The sequence below is a fragment of the Tamandua tetradactyla genome, chromosome 6 (genome assembly GCF_023851605.1).
Source record: "Tamandua tetradactyla isolate mTamTet1 chromosome 6, mTamTet1.pri, whole genome shotgun sequence".
Lineage (NCBI taxonomy): Eukaryota > Metazoa > Chordata > Mammalia > Pilosa > Myrmecophagidae > Tamandua > Tamandua tetradactyla.
Window position 1 is genome coordinate 920,594 of NC_135332.1, and position 20,089 is coordinate 940,682.

Here is a 20,089-nt window from a genome sequence, read left to right on the forward strand (position 1 = left end):
AACGTCAAATGCAGAAGCAATGTTTGAAGGAGATCTGGGGGAAAATATAGCCAACCCAGAACTCTACGTCCGCATTGAAGAGAAACAACGTGACACAAGTCCTGCCAATACGTTTGTCCCCACCCGTGGTTTCCGTCCCACGCCCGCGGAGCCCGTCGGGTCCCCCGTCGTCAGAGTGGGACGTGCCGTCACGTGCGACGACCCAGTCTGCGCGGTTCCGAAAGGCCGAGCTAGGCGGGGCGTGCGTGCGCATGTGCGGGCTGTGCGGGCGGCGGGGGCCCCGCCCTCTGCGTGCCTTTGCAGCGCTCGCGCAGTCGTCACTCATCCGCTCACCTGCGCAGTGCTTCCGAATTTTTAAAAGTCAGGTATCAATTATTTGATAATAAAAACGTAGGCGCTTGGTACTTCTCGTGGCTGTTGAATACTCAGTTTTGAAGTCGTGAGCGCATGCTGTTACGGGGGTCGTGAGGGACATGGGAGGACCGGGCTGTGGGAGTGGGCCTGCGCGAACAGCAGAGCTCCACTTCTGGGTTAAAAATCTCTGAAATTGGGCATACCAGAGTTTTGTTTTGTTTTTTTTAATTTTTTTTATTAATCAAAAAAAGAAAAGAAATTAACACAACATTTAGAAATCATTCCATTCTACACATGCACTCAGTAATTCTTAGTATCATCACATAGATGTATGATCATCATTTCTTAGTACATTTGCATCGATTTAGGAAAAGAACTAGCAAAACAACAGAAAAAGATATAGAATGTTAATATAGAGAAGAGAATTAAAATAATAATACTAATAAAAATATATATATATAAAGGAAAAAGAAAAAAACAAAAACAAAAGATACAAACAAACAAAAAAAAACTATATTTCAGGTGCAGCTTCATTCAGTGTTCCAACATAGTTACATTACACTTAGGTATTATTGTGCTGTCCATTTTTGAGTTTTTGTATCTAGTCCTGTTGCACAGTCTGTATCCCTTCAGCTCCAATTACCCATTATCTTACCCTGTTTCTAACTCCTGCTAGTCTCTGTTACCAATGATATATTCCAAGCTGATTCTCGAATGTCGGTTCACATCAGTGGGACCATACAGTATTTGTCCTTTAGTTTTTGGCTAGACTCACTCAGCATAATGTTCTCTAGGTCCATCCATGTTATTACATGCTTCATAAGTTTAGTCTGTCTTAAAGCTGCATAATATTCCATCGTAGGTATACGCCACAGTTTGTTTAGCCACTCGTCTGTTGATGAACATTTTGGCTGTTTCCATCTCTTTGCAATTGTAGATAATGCTGCTATAAACACTGGTGTGCAAATGTCTGTCTGTGTCTTTGCCCTTAAGTCCTTTGAGTAGATACCTAGCAGTGGTATTGCTGGGTCGTAATCTATTCTGCCATTCTATGTCTTTTGATTGGGAAATTCAGTCCATTAACTTTTAGTGTTATTACTGTTTGGATAATATTTTCCTCTACCATTTTGGTATTATATATATCATATCTGATTTTCCTTCTTTCTACACTTTAGTCCATACCTCTCTCTTCTGCCTTTTCGTATCTGACTCTAGTGCTCCCTTTAGTATTTCTTGCAGAGCTGGTCTCTTGGTCACAAATTCTCTCAGTGACTTTTTGTCTATAAATGTTTTAATTTCTCCTTCATTTTTGAAGGACAATTTTGCTGGATATAGAAGTCTTGGTTGGCAGTTTTTCTCTTTTAGTAATTTAAATATATCATCCCACTGTCTTCTAGCTTCCATGGTTTCTGCTGAGAAATCTACACATAGTCTTATTGGGTTTCCCTTGTATGTGACAGATTGTTTTTCTCTTGCTGCTTTCAAGATCCTCTCTTTCTCTTTGACCTCTGACATTCTAACTAGTAAGTGTCTTGGAGAACACCTATTTGGGTCTATTCTCTTTGGGGTGCGCTGCACTTCTTGGATCTGCAAATTTAGGTCTTTCATAAGAGTTGGGAAATTTTCAGTGATAATTTCTTCCATTAGTTTTTCTCCTCCTTTTCCCTTCTCTTCTCCTTCTGGGACACCCACAACACGTATATTTGTGCGCTTCATATTGTCATTCAGTTCCCTGATCCCCTGCTCAAGTTTTTCCATTCTTTTCCCTATAGTTTCTGTTTCTTTTTGGAATTCAGATGTTCCATCCTCCAGTTCACTAATTGTAGCTTCTGTCTCTTTAGATCTACCATTGTAGGTATCCATTGTTTTTTCCATTTTTTCTTCTTTGTCCTTCAGTCCCATAAGTTCTGTGATTTGTTTTTTCAGATTTTCTATTTCTTCTTTTTGTTCAGCCCATATCTTCTTCATGTCCTCCCTCAATTTATTGATTTGGTTTTTGAAGAGTTTTTCCATTTCTGTTCGTATATTCAGCATTAGTTGTCTCAGCTCCCGTATCTCATTTGAACTATTGGTTTGTTCCTTTGACTGGGCCATATCTTCAATTTTCCGAGCGTCATCCATTATTTTCTGCTGGTGTCTGGGCATTTGATCAGATTTCCCTGGGTGTGGGACCCGGCTGGTTGAAAGGTTTTTCTGTGAAATCTCTGGGCTCTGTTTTTCTTTTCCTGCCCAGTAGGTGGCGCTCGTGGCGCTCGTCTGTCTGCGGGTCCCACCAGTAAAAGATGCTGTGGCTCCTTTAACTTGCCAATCCGAATTTCGCAGTCGGCCCGGGAAACCGCGCGTGGAGGGGCGGGTCGCCAGCCGCTGTGGCTTGGGGGAGTGCCGGTCCAAATTGCCCAGCTGGCCCGAGACGCCAAGCGTGGCGGGAGGGCCCCACTATCCAACGTTCCCAGTCAGACCGGGGAGCCACGTGCGTGGAGGGGACCCCAGTCGCAGCCGCCCCGGCTGGGAAAACGCGTGCCCCTCGGGTATCTCACCGCAGCGGATTCTCCCTGCCCGTTCAGCCGTTCCAGAATGGGGTACGCTGTCTTTTTGGTCTCTGTCGTGGCTCCGGGAGCTGTTTCGTATTGTTTCTGTTTCTTTAGTTGCTTTTCTGGAGGAGGAACCAAGACCCGCGCGTCCCACTAAGCCGCCATCTTTTCCGGAAGTCCACCAGAGTTTCTTAATAAAGAGCTGCGACGGGGGCGGGAAGAAACTCTAGGAAGTTCCAGGAAACACCCAGAGCCCTTTCCTGATGCGTGACCGAGGTGACTTTTGCCGCTCCCTTTGGACTTCCAAGGACTGTGGTGGGAAGGACGCGAGGAGGCTGCAGCCGTGGTCGTGTCCGGGCCCAGGGCAGAGGGCCGCGGGCGTGGTGGTGAGGGTCGCCAAGGAGGGCCTGGAAGGGCGGCTGTGCGCAGCGGGCAGCTCCCTCACAGGCGTGCTGGCTCCTGCAGTGGCCTCCATGCACTCGGCACTGCTCTGTCCGGTGTCATAGTTGGATCGCTGGCGCTGACCTAAAATTGTCTGGGCAGGTGGTTGATGCCTCTGCCCTGTGCTTCCTGCATTCACTAGGAATTTGTTTTGGGCCCAGAATGTTACACACTTTTATGGTTTGGGGCGCTTTGGGGGCTTTAGGGGAAATTTTTGTCCCAGGATGTTTGCAACTGGAGTTTGCGGTTTGCTTCGGTTCCTTTGGAGGTGGAGAAGAAAGAAGGGACTTGAGGTTGTCTGAATAGGACACCAGAGGCTTACGTTGTCCTTTAATCCTGCTTCACCCCCCCCCCCCAAAAAAAGGGTTAAATCCCTCTAGTCCTAAAAGGAGGTAAAGGGATGAACTTTTCGATGTTTTTATAGCGCTGAGACTATACGTAGAAATGTGCATAATTGCTGACAATGTTGGAGGGGTTGGGGGTATATTGGAAAATGCAGAAACCATTATTATGTTACAGCCCACCCCATCCCAGCACTCTGACAGTCTTTCTGCTTCTTCCACCTAAGTCCTTAGTGTGTGAACAGGAGGTTATAGATTCACAACCTAGAATGTGGAGAAAGGGAATATAATAGCATTTGGGGGGAGGCAAGCATGCTCAGGCTGGCTCAGAGCTGCTTTGTTGCCCCTGGTGGTTTATTTTGTCTTACAGTGATGTCCCGGCCCCACTGGAATGCGGACAGCCATCCTCCCTGCGGGGGCAGCTGAAGCAGGAGCCTTCAGCAGGGATCCCTACCGCGCTCTCCCAGCAGACATCGCAGATGGGTCCTGCATGGTGCGCTCCGAGAGTAGACAGCGCGCGTGGGAAAGACGGGCTACTTACAGCGTATTAGAAGCAGGTAGTTGCCACGTTGGGTGACATGGGTGATTGACAGTAATTTTTTTTTAATTTTAATCTTTTTACTTTGAAATACTTGCAGACTTAAAGCACAGTTACAAAACTAACACACATGAAAACAAAATACACACCCCATACATAGAACTGCAGTACCCTATCCCCCAGATACCCAGATACACCAATTTTAACATTTTGCCACATCACACCAGCTATATATACGTCCATCAACCTATCATTCTATCTGCCTCTCCATCCATTTATATATTTATCAATCCATTTTCTGAACGCAAGTGTAGGTTGAATACATCATATTCCTTGTACACTTGATACTGCCATGTACTTAATCCTTGTCATCCATCTCAAACGCAGTTACCAAGTTCAAGAATTTAACATTGATATGAAGCTTATACTCTACATTCCAATGTCCCAGTAATGTCCTTTTGAACCTTCTCTTCTCCTTTGTTAGAACCCATCCGGGATCATGTATTGCCTCTAATTGTCATTGTCTCTTTAGCTGCTCTCTCTTTTATTTTATTGTGGGCACATTACACCACATAAACTTTGCTAACTCAACCACTTCCACGCATCGCCGTCAGTGGACTCAGTCGCATTTATTATGCTGCAGTGTCCTCACCATCTTTGCTGAACTTTTCCATCTCACCAAAGAGAAGCCCTACGCCCATTTCACACTAACACCCCACTCCCGTTGTCCCTGGCAACTTGTACTCGATTTCTGTCTCCATGAGCTTGCACATTATCTGATCTTTTCTTTGTAGTTAAATCTTAAATTTAACACTTTAAATCTATAAAATTTTGTTTGCTTTCATACCAACTTAACTTCAGAAGTGAACAAAAACTCTTCCTGTATCCCTCGGTCCTCTCACTATTGTGTAGCTCTTATCACAAATTCCCTGTGTATACAAGTCCAAAACCATAGATTTATCATTCCTTTTTTTTTTTTTGACATGAGCCAGCTCTGGGAATCAAACCCGGGTCTCTGGCATGACAGGCAAGAACTCTGCCACAGCCACCGTTGCCCACCCTGTCATTACATTTTATGTATCTGTCTTTTAAATCCTGTATGAAGTAAAAAAAAAAAAAAAAAAAGAGTTATAAATAAACAAACAAACAAAAAGAGTACTGGTATTTATATTTATCCCTGTCATTACCCTCACCAGGGATCTTTTTCTTGGCTTCAGTCTATTGTCTACCATCCTTTCCTTTCAACCTGCAGAACTCTCTTGAGCATCTTGAGGGGCCAGTTTATTGGTGATGAACTTCCCCAACTTTTGTTTACCTGGGAATGTCTTAATTTCTCCCTCATTTTTGAAAGACAGTTTTGCCAGAAATAGAATTTGTAGTTGGCAGCTTTTTGCTTTTGGCACTTTAAATATATCCTCCCATTGCTTTATTGCCTCCATAGTTTCTAATGAGAAATCGGCACTTAATTTTATCGATGCTTCCTTGTAACATTTGCTTCTTTTGAGGCTTTCAGAAGTCTCTGTTTCTGGCATTTGACAATTTGATTACATCATGGGTCTATTTGGGTGTATCCCGTTTGAGTACACTGAATGTTAGGGATGTGTGTTCACATCTTTCATTAAATTTGGGAAACTTTCAGCCATTATTTCTTTTAATATTCTCTCTTCCCCCTTTTCTCCTTTTGGGACTTCCACAATGCATGTATTAGTGTGCTTGATGGTGTCCCACAGGTTCCTCAGACTGATTTCAATTGTCTTATCTTGTCTTATTTTATTCCTCCTTCTGCCAGCTCCGATCTGTTGTTGAACCCCTCCAGGGAATAATTAATTTCTGTTACTGTCTTCTTCAGCTCTGTCTGTCTCCTCTTCATAATTTCTATCTATCATCTTTGTTTTCATCTTTGTTTTCCTAATATCCTTTAGTTCTTTGTCCATGTTTTCCTTTAGCTCCTTAAACATATTTAAGACCATTAAGGAAAAAGTCTTGGTTGTTCCAGAGCTGGTATTCCTTATTGACGGTTTCTAATGCTTTAATTCTATCCTTTGCTGGGGCCATCACTTCCTGTTTTTGTTTTGTAGTCTGTTTGAAACCTGGATATTTTGATAACTTAATGATGTGTTGTTGCTAGAATTTAGACTCTGAGGCTTCTGTTCTGTTTATATCCAGCTAGTGTTATGAAGAAGAAAACACCTTTCCTATTCTTTGCAGAGTGACATGGGTAGGCGTCCTTCTTCAGGGCTTATCCATACAGTACGTTGAGAAAATAGATCACAGGGGCCTCCCTGGTCCTTTCTGTGCATGCATTTTGTCCTGGGCATATGCATGTGGCTCTAGGCATCGCCTTGTTTACAGAGTTCCAAATGTCCTTTCTTCTCTAGGAAAGTTTCCTCAGTCCCAGCCACTGCTCTCTGTGTCCTACCGCAGGTAATCCCTTGTCCTGTCAGCCTTGAGTGCTGCTCTACAGTGCCTGTAAGACTCTGTGAGCTATCTTCCACCTGCAGGGCAAGTTTAGGATAGCAAGTTCCTCAGGCCATCACCAGACAGACTGGGCCAATATGTGCACAAGAGTCACTTTGCTCTTTCCAGAACAGGACCATGGATCTGGACTGGGGACGAGGACTGCCCGCTGCTGAACCAGTGAGGGGTGGGAGAGGGGCCAGCCAGAGCATCATGGCATCCTGCCACCAAGTATCCTTTTTCTTGACTTGTTTACTGCAGCCCTTTGTTTTCTGGAGCATTGAGAAAGAGGTTTCTGACAGTTCTTTCTGATTGTTCAACGCTTCTGGGGAGAAGGAGCAAAGCCATAAAACATCTCATTGCACCATCTTCATAAGGACAGGGCCACATGGTGACAAACTTGATGGTCGTTATAGGTGGGAAATGGATACATGGGGTTAATTATACTATTTTCTATAGCTTTATAAATGTTTGAAAGTTTCTATAATAGTATGAGAAAAAATAATTAATTTTATATAGAAAAATATAGTAAAGAGGCTCATACCATTATGATTTTAGGATGGCACATACATTTTGCAAGTAATTCATGTTGTCTTCTAATATTACTGCAATGTATCAAAGAGAAAATATAAATGGGTGAATTCTAAAAATATACACATATCCAGTGGTAGCTTCAATTTTTCAAATTCGTTGCATCATTCCCAAGACAGGTTAAAAGGCCAACACTTTAAACTCATGGTCTTGGAAGTACACATACATGTCACTTGGGGTCACAAGCCTTCTGCTTTCTCAGGGCTCGTCATTCTTTGAATCAGAACCTTTCCCAGATACCTTTCTATGAGGTCGTCATTCATAAATTCAACAAATACTGAACACCTATATTAAGCGCTAGGCCTTGTGTATATGATGATAAAAAGACACAAACCCTGCCCTCAGGAAGCTTATAGTTACAAAAAGCCATTACAACAAATGTGCTAAGATTCTTTCCACGTGTGTGTGTGTGTGTAAAAAATTTTATTTTGAAGAAAATTTTAAGAGTTGGAGGTCAACATGAGACAGCAGATTACATATGATGATGGAAATAATTTATTTCTTATGAATGCCTAAATTGCATCAAAAAACCTGGTTCAAATGTTAAATTTCATACTAACAGGATAAAGAAATACTGGAATTGGTACAAGGAGCTATGGCTACCCCTAATATGTTGACAAGAGATAAAGATGCCATTAATATATCACCTCTGAAATAGCCAGGAAGTTGATTATCCTGTGTGGTGGAAAACATCCTGTGGACAGTATCTTTTTTTTTTTAATTTATTTTTCTTCCATATGTTCCTCTCATCTGTTGACAAGGTAGATAAAAGGAGCATCAGACACAAGGTTTTCACAATCACACAATCACATTGTGAAAGCTGTATCATTATACAATCATCATCAAGAAACATGGCTACTGGAACACAGCTCTACATTTTCAGGCAGTTCCCTCCAGCCTCTCCATTACATCTTGGATAACAAGGTGATATCTACTTAATGCATAAGAATAACATCCAGGATAACCTCTCGACTCTGTTTGGAATCTCTCAGCCATTGACACTTTGTCTCATTTCACTCTTCCCCCTTTTGGGCGAGAAGGTTTTCTCAATCCCTTGATGCTGGGTCTCAGCTCATTCTAGAGTTTTTCTCAATCCCTTGATGCTAAATCTCAGCTCATTCTGGGATTTCTGTCCCACGCTGCCAGGAAGATCCACACCCCTGGTAGTCATGTCCCACGTAGACAGGGGGAGGGTGGTGAGTCTGCTTGCAGTGTTGGCTGGAGAGAGAGGCTACATCTGAGCAACAAAAGAAATTCTCTTGGGGGTGACTCTTAGCCTTAATTTTAAGTAGGCTTGACCTATCCCCTGTGGGGTTAAGTTTCATATGAACAAACCCCAAGACTGGGGGCTCAGCCTGTAGCTTTGGTTGTCCACACTGCTTGTGAGAATATCAAGAATTCAACTTGGGGAAGTTGAGTTTTCCCCTGTTCTCACCATTCCCCAAAGGGGACTTTGCAAATACTTTTCCACTCACTGATCAAATCACTGTGGGATTCATCAGGGCATCACCTGGACAAACCAACAAAATCTCATGTCCTATACAAAGTTCCATGTACTTAAGGTGTTCAACCAACTATCTGCATAAGTTATATTAGGAGATGCACTAGTCAAAGTATAGATTTGTACCAAATAAACACTTGTTGCTTTAGTCTCACACTGCAGTAATGACAGTCTTTTGTTCTTCCTCATGCAAAAACATTTTTTAAATTTATACATTTAGTCACTAGCACTATACAACCTAGGCATTCCTAGATTATACCATCTCAATCTTTATCATCTTTCTTTCTTTGTGATTTAATTTATGCCCCCAGCCCTCCTCCCTCTGTCATTCTCACATTCACTTTCATTCAGTGTTTTAACGTAATTGTGTTACAGTTAGGTAGTTTTGTGCTGTCCATCTCTGAGTTTTTATATTAAGTCCTGTTGCACAATCTGTATCCCTTCAGCTCCAATTACCCAATATCTTACCCTATTTCTATCTCCTGATGGTCTCTGTTACCAAGGAAATATTCCAAGTTTATTCACTAATGTCAGTTCATATCAGTGAGACCATACAGTATTTGCCCTTTTGTTTCTGGCCAATCACACTCAGCATAATGTCCTTAAGGTCCATTCGTGTTGTTACATACTTCATAACTTTATTCTGTCTTACAGCTGCATAATATTCCATCTTATGTAAATGTCACAGTTTCTTTAGCCAACTGTCTGTTGATGGACATTTTGGCTGTTTCCATCTCTTGGTAATTGTTAATAATATTGCTATAAACATTGGTGTGTAAATGTCCATTTGTGTCCTCGGCCTCGTGTCCTTTGAGTAGAGACAGCATATAGATGGGTCCTGTTTTTTAATCCATTCTGTCAGACTATGTCTTTTGATTGTAGAGTTTAATCCATTAACATTCAGTGTTATTACTGCATGGGTAGTACTTTCTTCTACTATTTTGCCTTCTGGATTTTATATGTCATATCTAATTTTCCTTCCTTTTACCTTTACTCATAGTCTTCCTTTCTACACTCTTCTCCACACCTCTCTCTTCTGTCTTTGTATCTGTCTCTAGTGTTCCCATTAGTATTTCTTGCAGAGCTGGTCTCTTGGTCACAAATTCTCTCAGTGATTTTTTGTCTGAAAATGTTTTAATTTCTCCCTCATTTTTGAAGGACAGTTTTGCTGGATATAGGAGTCTTGGTTGGCAGTTTTTCTCTTTTAATAATTTAAATATATTATCCCACTGTCTTCTTGCCTCCATGGTTTCTGCTGAGAGATCTGCGCATAGTCTTATTGAGCTTCCCTTGTATGTGATGGATTGCTTTTCTCTTGCTGCTTTCAAGATCCTCTTTTTCTGTTTGATCTCTGACATTCTGATTATTAAATGATGTGGACAGTCTCTTCATGTCCCTAAATGATTCCCCAAGTCTGTCCACTCCACAGTATATTTCTATTGGCTGGCATCCTAGAGACCTTCCCACCAAATACAGTACCGCAGCCCAGCACACACCTCAGCACAGGTTCATTCTATTTTCAAATTTTTCTATTACAAAGCTCATGCTGTCATTTTCGTTAGGATAATAATAACAGGTGTGAACAGTTCTTTCTGTAGCCTAAAACCAACCAGTAAAGAAGAAAGTAGAAACACATATAGCAAAATATTTTATGCTTAAAAACAAATGTATTCAGTTCCTTTCCATGCAACCCATAACAACAAGGTATTTATATGCTTGTTATTTCTTTTTCCAAATTAACAGTTTGGACAACCTTTGAGGATCCACTCATATTCCATTTTGATCCATCTTGTGATGTGTTCTGGTAAGTATCTTATATAGGGAGGGAGGAAACACTCCTGCTGGCCTACGATCAGCCAAGTAGGGAGTGTACAGTATGACTACTGTCTCTTCCATCACCACCACACTCAAGTTAGGGCCATAAGAGTTAAGTTGTCCTGAAAGACGACTGCAGAAAACCACTCAGATGTGCCACTACACGAGGCATGAGGGAAGAAGAGGAGGAGGATATTCAATATCCTATGACGGAGTATAGAGGCTGCTGGCTGGGAAAACACAACTGACTCTTTCTGATGAATGATGGAAGAAAGGCGAAAAAATAGGAACACTGCAAATGAAGCTGTCGTCCTTAGGATGCCATGCCCAGCTGAAAGCCTCCAGAAAATCCCCCAGTCACAGGAACATTCTTCTTCACAAATGATACCACCTCCTCAGCCTTGCTTCTGACTTCAGGAGGTATTTGGGTGCTTTTACGGATTTTCAGCTGCTCCTAGGCTTTCTGCATAGCCTTCTCTACTTGCTGCCAGTCAACTTTGATGTACCCAGGATGGTTTGCAAACTGAAGGAGAAAAATTCCACCTCTTACAGCTGTTGCAGCCAACTTTCCAACCTTCTGGAATATGAAACCTGTGCACCGTCCAGTGTACCTCCAATTAATAGCCGGATTGCCACACTGTACTTTTCAGCAGAGGGCCCAGATTCCTGTCCAGACACCTTGCACCACCATGGCTGCTTTTTAGCTAATTCTGCAGCATCCAGCGACTCAAAGTCCTTGGCTTGACGCAGCCATTTCTGTGAGCTCATCTTGGGAGAGCACCCTCCCAGGCGTGGAAGCCCGTGACCACACATGGAGCAGATGTTTCCATTCCCATGCCACAGAAGAAGAGGAACACTTAGTGTTCTAGTTTGCTAGCTGCCGGAATGCAATATACCAGGAACGGAATGGCTTTTAAAAGGGGAATTTAGTAAGTTGCTAGTTTACAGTTCTAAGGCCGAGAAAATGTCCCAGTTAAAGCAAGTCTATAGAAATGTCCAATCTAAGGCATCCAGAGAAAGATACTTTGGTTCAAGAAGGACGAGGAAGCCCAGGGTTTCTTTCTCAAGTGAGAAGGCACATGGCAAACATAGTCAAGGTTTCTCTCTCAGCTGGAAGGGCACATGGCAAACACGGCATCATCTGCTAGCTGCTTCTCCTGGCTTCCTGTTTCATGAAGCTCCCCAGGAGGCATTTTCCTTCTTCATCTCCAAAGGTCACAGGCTGGTGGACTCTCTGCTTCATGGTGCTGCAGCATTCTCTGCTCTCTCCAAATCTCCAATCTCCAAAATGTTTCCTCTTTTATAGGATTCCAGTAAACTAATCAAGGCCCACGCAAATGGGTGGAGACACACCCCCATCTAACCCAGCCTCACAACCACTCTTGATTAAATCACATCTCCAGGGAGATGATCTAATTACAGTTTCAAATACACAGTACTGAATAGGGATTAGAAAAATGGCTGCCTTTACAAAATGGGATTAGGATTAAAACATGGCTTTTCTAGGGTATGTACATCATTTCAAACCAGCACACTTAGTATTTCATTGTTCTAATTAACTGAAGACAGTTTAAGAATATTCCATGGGAGGCTAGAGTTCTTGAAGCTGGAACATACTTGCATAACCAGCGGTCAGCTCAGCTGTGCAATGCCTTGACAGCTTCTGCTTAATCAAAGAAGATAGATAAACTTAGATTAAGTGGAAATAAATTAGTGATTTACACATAAATGTTTAGTGGGCACCCAAATGGGAAGGTTTGTAGGGTTGTTTTTTGTTTTTTGTTTTGTTTATAAGTAAAACTGTTGTGGAGTTTCTTTTCTATTGGCCTTAGTAAACATCTGAATACTTAAGTTAAAACAGATGTTTAGTTTCTTTTTCTAACAGAACTAGAGGTATATTAGTTAACACATAAAACATAACTTTTATACTTGCCTTGCTTTCTTTTAAAAGTCTCTTTTGTTGAAGATGAATTTCTTATTTGTATTTTACTACAAACAATTTTAGTGAAGCCTTAGTGTGAAACAAAGTAGTTGGCAGGGAAATTTGACTATAACACTGAACGTTTTTAAATATAACTTATAATAAGTAAAAAGAAGGTAGCTACTTTTAGCTCTTAATTTTTATAAGGTGAGAGAATAAATTTTTACAATTGTTTGGAAAAGATCTCCTTTATGCTTGACTTTGAGAAAGAAAACTATTAAAGGTTGTCAGGTTTGAAACAATATTTAGTTTCTTATTTAGTTAAATTTTAGAAAAAGACTTAGACGTTTTGTTTTTGAACAACCGAGGGTGTGATAATATTAACACAGAAGTTATGTTGACAAACTATAGACTTTTTGTTTTTACACTGATTACTTAAGGAAAGCTTTGTACTAAAGATGGAATAATTAAGAAAACTTTGTTACTTTTACAGAAAACAGAGTTTTAGTTTTGCATTGGTATATTATAGACCTATCAAACTTTTCTATATTATAGACCATAATCTCTCTTTCCATTAACCTTTTATACCCTTGCATACCCACTTATGTTTTGTTCTACATTTTCTTCATTCTGAAACAATCATTTATTTTATCTTAGGACAAAACTATACTTTTTACTTTTAATAAAAAAAAACATTCTTTATATCCTTCATATTTAAGTTACTAAAATAATTTTGGAAACTATCTCCAAGTAAACATTTCATGACATACAGTTACCATCAAAATAAAACTTGTCAGAATATACTTAGTACATTTTGAAACAGTAAGAATTTTCTGTTTGCTACTTCCTTGCTGCCCTGCTCACTCTTTCTTTTGTGTTTTGATTGGGCTTACAGCTCAGCGGGTGGCACTGAGAGCACAACCTGGACTGTCTCAGGTGACAAAGAGAACTCCCCAGGGTCAGGACAAACCCAAGGTGGAAAGCTTTTGAAAGGCAATTTTCAGAAGGTGAAATTTAGTGCCCTCACTCAGCTAGGAAACTCAGGGTGTGTCCCTGGAGGAGGTGTCCCTCAGGGGACTGCATGTTAATCAACCGTCCACATATTGAAGAGGGTGTGCTGCACTCTCTGAGGTCTGAGGCGGCCATGCTTTTGAGCCCAACCTCTGCCTCTGGGGCAAACTCAGGCTCTCCACCTGTGGAGAGGATCCACTCTGCTGGCCTGAGATTTTCTAGCTCCAGACCTTAGCTTCCATAGTTCTTCCTTTGAAATCCTTTTTCATTCAGTTTGTCCCTTTTCTGTCCCTTTTAGTCCAGATCGCCAGTGGTCCATTTATGCAGATCCTGCAACACTCTTCTTGGTTTTCCATGCAGTATGCTGGGATCATACCCATCAGACAATAGGACTTTCCACAGATCCTTTCTGGACAACTCCATCTCCAATCCTGGCTTGTGCTAGAATGGCTGACTGGTTCCATGTTTGGTTAAATCCTCATGGGGAGCATTTGTCTCAGCAGGGGGTGGTGGGAGTGGGGGTGGTGTCTCATTTTCTGGAAGCCCAGAACTTTCCAGACCATCAATTTCTGCTTTCCTTGTACCCAAGAGTTCAGTTCTCAGCTTGTTTCTTTTCTGTTACATTTTACTATAAGCTGCGAGGAGAAGCCAGGCTGCATTTTCCATATTTAGTTTGGAAAACTCTTCAGCTAAATATCCAAGCTCGTTGCTTTCAAATTCTACCTTCCATCCAACACCAGGAGACAATTTTGCCAAATTGTCTTCCACATTAAAACAATGATCATCTTTCTTCCAGTTTACAATGACATATTAATTATTTCTACCTAAGACCTCATCAGAAGTATCTTTAGAGTTTATATTTCTACCAACAGACTCTTCAAAGCAATCCTGGCCTTCTCTATCAAGTGTCTCACAATTATTCCAGAATCTTTCTCTTATCCATTTATAAAGCCATTCCAGCATTTTTAGTAATTGCAAATTGCAGCACCCCACTTCTCTGGTACCAAAATCCATTTTTGGTTTCCTAAACTTGCCAGAATGCAATATGCCAGAAATGGCTTGCTCTTATGAAGGAGATTATTAAGTTACATGTTGCATTTATAAGGCCATGAGAATGCCCAAATTAAGGCACCAACAAGAGGACACCTTCTTGGAGGAAAGGCAGCACCTGGGTTCCTCTGTCCCATGGGAAGACACAGGCATATCTGCTGTCTGTCTCTCCCAGCTTCTGGTTTCATACGGCTCTCAGATCCTGTGGGTTCTCTGGTCTCTCCTGGAGAATCTTCTTTCTGCATCTCCAGATGTCTGCGTACTCTCCAAAATGTCCCGCTCTTAAAGGACTCCAGTCAGTGGATTAAAATCCACATTGAATGGTGGGGTGCATCTTCATGGAAACAACCTAATTAAAAGTCCAGCCAACAATAGGTTTGTTCCACAGGAATGGATTGAGAGAACCTGCTCCCCTGGTCGGGGCAGTGGGAGCTGCGGAGGGCGGCAGGGCACAGGAGTGGAACCTGAGCACTTGCCCACTGGCCCACGCTCGGCCCAGGAGAGCAGAGAAGACAGACTCCATGCCCGAGACTTGCCCATACCATGTGGAAGCGGGACAAGAGCACAGTGCCTCTGGGCAACCCCGGCCAGGGGACAGCCTGCAAGTGGGGGGGGGGGCGTAGCACAGGGTCATGGAGCGAGTTTCTGAGGTTGGGAGGACGTGACTTCTCTGTTTAATCTGGGTAATAAGCAGCATCTTCTCGAAGGATGTAAATCTCCCAAGTTCGGAGGAACTAATTGACGATTAAAGGAAGAGCTGAAGACAGTGAAGAAATCTTGAATTGGGGACAATTTGGCAGTCTGCAAAACCAGATGAGATGGAGGGTTGGAAACCTCCAAAAATTGCTCTTGAAGATGTAGCAGTTGAACCTGGTGACGCCTTGAGTGCCCACATGTCCTGGCCAGTCTGGGAAGGTGATACTGTCGGCTCTGCTAAATACACTAGCTCCAGTGGGGCATCCGGTCAGCCGGAAGGTGGTCAGTATTGGACGCACAGCGGAGGTAGCCTTACTGATAACTGGGAAGAACCAGAACGAGAGTGTAAGAGGAAAACCTGCATAAAAGAAAAAGGCCACACTTTCCCTATATTTTCAAACCAGTATTGGCCTAATGATGCACTTTTGTATTTCATTTTATTAAGATTCTTAGAGTTTGCTGGTATCGTAGTATTTTTTACTAGTATATCAAGTTGTTTAGTCTGTTCCCAATATTAAAAAGAATAGAGAATCTTATTTTGTACTTCTGTTTCACATTTGGAATTTTATTTTCATATGTTTAATTTTGAAATTTCCAAACATGGTGTGATTCTTTACTGAATATATTCAGGGCTTGTACATTTGATTGCCTTATTGTACTACTTAGAATCCATGTTTTGCTGAAACTGGGGTGAATTTTCGATGCTGTCTCCTAAGATATAACATATCAGGTATGATTTGCAGTTTGCCCCAAAACTATTTCCATGCCATCCTTAGTGGTAGTTCTTTGTTTCAGAATTTACATACTTTATCCTTGTATGCAACATATATGTACAGTCTATGAAACACAAGAATGTGGCAGTTGTGCAATTGTTTTCTCTTGCTAGAAAATTGCAATCCAGGTAGTAAGGTAAAAGGAATCTTCCAAATGTCAAATGTGCAGCAAATTAAAATATCTTATTATTAAATTAAATAATATGTAACAAATTAAATACTGGAATAGCAAAGGTTATATTTGAGCATATATTCAGTTTAAAAATTCATATTCCCGATTGCCTAGGGAAGCATACCTTTTAGCATGCACATTGCATAAGTGATGGCAGTTCCTGTTTTGAGATTTTACTTTCACTTCTCCTGAGCTTTTAAATGTTGATTGATCTTTATTTTCTTGCAAAAATCTGTTCTCTTTTTTGTTCAGAGATTAAGGAATGCTATAAAGTGTGGATAATTTTTAGTAACTTAATGCTTTTAATTTTGTTTGAAGAGGATTAACTTGTTCACTATAGAATTCAAACTGTATATAAAATACTAGAAGGGCCTCTTTTCTATTATACCCATGATGGTGGTTTTGCAAAATGAAACATCTATTGTGATTGATGTTACATCTGTAGGAAATTGTTTATTCCCCCCCACAAGAATAATTCATGGTTAATTTGAGAACATCACTGTAGAATTAGTTCTCTCTCTCATACAGATTAGAACTGTCTGTAGACTTGCTAATTGTCCTTGAAATTGGGACCCTAAGAGCAGGTAAACAAGTGATGTGCCTGTAGCAATACAGCTATTATCAAGCAAGGAATGCAAATACCTACCTTGGGTAAAAGTGATTTGGAAGAAGAGGTGTATATGTGTGTGTGTGTATTTCTTGTTAAAAACAAAACAAAAATCTCCAGTTACACTGTTCTTTCCCCTTACATAAAACAAAACAAAACAAAACACACAGTCCTTAGATTGTTGATTGTGCCCATTTGTGTTGTTCCATTTAAGTGGCTGCTCCATTTAGGATTCCTTTGGAATATCTGAACATGCCTAGAGGCAAAGCACATTGTAGTACAACATAGTCTATAAGTGTACTAGTTTGGGTTCTCTAGAGAAACAGAATCAGCAGGAAATACCTGTAGATATAAAATTTATAAAAGTGTCTCACATAGGGGCCAAGATGGTGGCTTAGTAAGGTACACGCGTCTTAGTTCCTCCTCCAGAGCAACTACTAGGTGAACAGAAACAGTGCAGAACAGCTCCCGGGGCCACAGCAAGGAATAGACACACAGCGTACCCCAGTCTGGACTGGCTAGACTGACTGCAGACTCTGCTGCGGTGAGATCCCCAAGCGGCGCGCGATTCCCCGAGCAGCGGCAGCTGGCGGCTGGAGCTCGTCCCTCCCTCCTTCCCGGGCCGGCTGAGAGTCTCGGAGAGGCAAGTTTCCCAAGCCGCGGCGGCCGGCGCCCCTCTTTTGCGGGCGGCTTTCTGGACCGGCTACGAGTCTCGGATCAGAGGGCTACCCAAGCCGTGGTGGCCCTCCCCCGCGGGCAGCTTCCTTGTCCGGTGGCGAATTCCCCAGGCCGCGGCGGCCAGTGACCGACGCCCCTCCCCCGCAGGCGACTTCCTGGTCCGGTGGCGAATTCCCCGGGCCCACTGCGGCCGGCGACCGACATCCCTCCAGGGAGAGGAGGGAATTTCCGACAGTGGCAGGGTATGGGTACAACCAAACACCAATAGGGGAATTAATAAAGGAGCCACAGGGTCCCCTCAAGCCGCGGCGGCTGACGCCCCCACCACACAGGGCCCCCCGGACCAACTGAGAGAATTGGATCGGAAATCCCCAGGCCACGGAGATCGGTGACGGGGGGGATCCCTTCCAAACATGTGAGACAAACGTGTGCCACGAGCGCCACCTACTGGGGAGGATAAGAAAAACAGAACCCAGAGATTTCACAGAAAAATCTTACAACCTTGTTGGGTCCGACACCCAGGGAAATCTGACTAAATGCCCAGATGCCAGCAGCAGAAGATAACTGTCCACACTCAGAAGATTGAGAATATGGCCCAGTCAAAGGAACAAACCAGTAGTTCAAATGAGATACAAGAGCTGAGACAACTAATGCTGAATATACGAACAGAAATGGAAAACCTCTTCAAAAACGAAATTGATAAATTGAGGCAGGACATGAAGAAGACATGGGTTGAACAAAAAGAAGAAATAGAAAAACTGAAAAAACAAATCACAGAACTTATGGAAGTGAAGGATAAAGTAGAAAAGATGGAAAAAACAATGGATACCTACAATGATAGATTTAAAGAGACAGAAGATAGAATTAGTGATTTGGAGGATGGAACATCTGAATTCCAAAAAGAATCAGAAACTATCGGGAAAAGAATGGAAAAATTTGAACAGGGTATCAGGGAACTCAAGGACAATATGAACCGCACAAATATACATGTTGTGGGTGTCCCAGAAGGAGAAGAGAAGGGAAAAGGAGGAGAAAAACTAATGGAAGAAATTATCACTGAAAACTTCCCAACTCTTATGAAAGACCTAAAATTACAGATCCAAGAAGTGCAGCGCACCCCAAAGAGATTAGACCCAAATAAGCGTTCTCGAAGACACTTACTAGTTAGAATGTCAAAGGTCAAAGAGAAAGAGAGGATCTTGAAAGCAGCAAGAGAAAAACAATCCATCACATACAAGGGAAACCCAATAAGACTATGTGTAGATTTCTCAGCAGAAACCATGGAAGCTAGAAGACAGTGGGATGATATATTTAAATTACTAAAAGAGAAAAACTGCCAACCAAGACTTCTATATCCAGCAAAATTGTCTTTCAAAAATGAAGGAGAAATTAAAACATTTATAGACAAAAAGTCACTGAGAGAATTTGTGACCAAGAGACCAGCTCTGCAAGAAATACTAACAGGAGCACTAGAGTCAGATACAAAAAGACAGAAGAGAGAGGTATGGAGAAGAGTGTAGAAAGAAGGAAAATCAGATATGATATATATAATACAAAAGGCAAAATGGTAGAGGAAAATATTATCCAAACAGTAATAACACTAAAAGTTAATGGACTGAATCCCCCAATCAAAAGACATAGACTGACAGAATGGATTAAAAAACAGGATCCTTCTATATGCTGTCTACAGGAAACACATCTTAGACCCAAAGATAAACATAGGTTGAAAGTGAAAGGTTGGGAAAAGATATTTCATGCAAATAACAACCAGAAAAGAGCAGGAGTAGCTAAACTAATATCCAACAAATTAGACTTCAAATGTAAACAGTTAAAAGAGACAAAGAAGGACACTATATACTAATAAAAGGAACAATTAAACAAGAAGACATAACAATCATAAATATTTACGCACCAAATCAGAATGCCCCAAAATACATGAGGAATACACTGCAAACACTGAAAAGGGAAATAGACTCATATACCATAATAGTTGGAGACTTCAATTCACCACTCTCATCAATGGACAGAACATCTAGACAGAGGATCAATAAAGAAATAGAGAATCTGAATATTACTATAAAGGAGCTAGACTTAACAGACATTTATAGGACATTACATCCCACAACAGCAGGATACACCTTTTTCTCAAGTGCTCATGGATCATTCTCAAAGATAGACCATATGCTGGGTCACAAAGCAAGTCTTAACAAATTTAAAAAGATTGAAATCATACACAACACTTTCTCAGATCATAAAGGAATGAAGTTGGAAATCAATAATAGGCGGAGTGCCAGAAAATTCACAAATACATGGAGGCTCAACAACACACTCTTAAACAACAAGTGGGTCAAAGAAGAAATTGCAAGAGGAATTAGTAAATACCTCGAGGCAAATGAAAACGAAAACACAACATATCAAAACTTATGGGACGCAGCAAAGGCAGTGCTAAGAGGGAAATTTATTGCCCTAAATGCCTATATCAGAAAAGAAGAAAAGGCAAAAATGCAGGAATTAACTGTCCACTTGGAAGAATTGGAGAAAGAACAGCAAACGAATCCCATAGCAAGCAAAAGGAAAGAAATAACAAAGATTAGAGCAGAAATAAATGAAAT

The 20,089-nt window shown here is 41.6% G+C and overlaps 1 long non-coding RNA gene and 1 pseudogene across 2 annotated transcripts; one reads left to right on the forward strand and one right to left on the reverse strand.

The window, feature by feature from the left end:
* The first annotated feature begins 293 nt into the window (after window positions 1–293).
* LOC143686915 (uncharacterized) lies at window positions 294–17,269 on the forward strand. 2 transcript variants are annotated; one of them, XR_013177299.1, is made up of 5 exons: window positions 294–365; window positions 3,000–3,161; window positions 4,038–4,224; window positions 10,498–10,558; window positions 17,217–17,269. It is a non-coding gene; the product is annotated as an uncharacterized LOC143686915 (long non-coding RNA). The 2 variants fall into 2 exon arrangements; XR_013177298.1 differs by lacking the exon at window positions 17,217–17,269 and adding an exon at window positions 14,940–15,147.
* LOC143688948 (FUN14 domain-containing protein 2 pseudogene) lies at window positions 10,883–11,405 on the reverse strand (annotated as a pseudogene).
* Window positions 17,270–20,089: the final 2,820 nt, after the last annotated feature.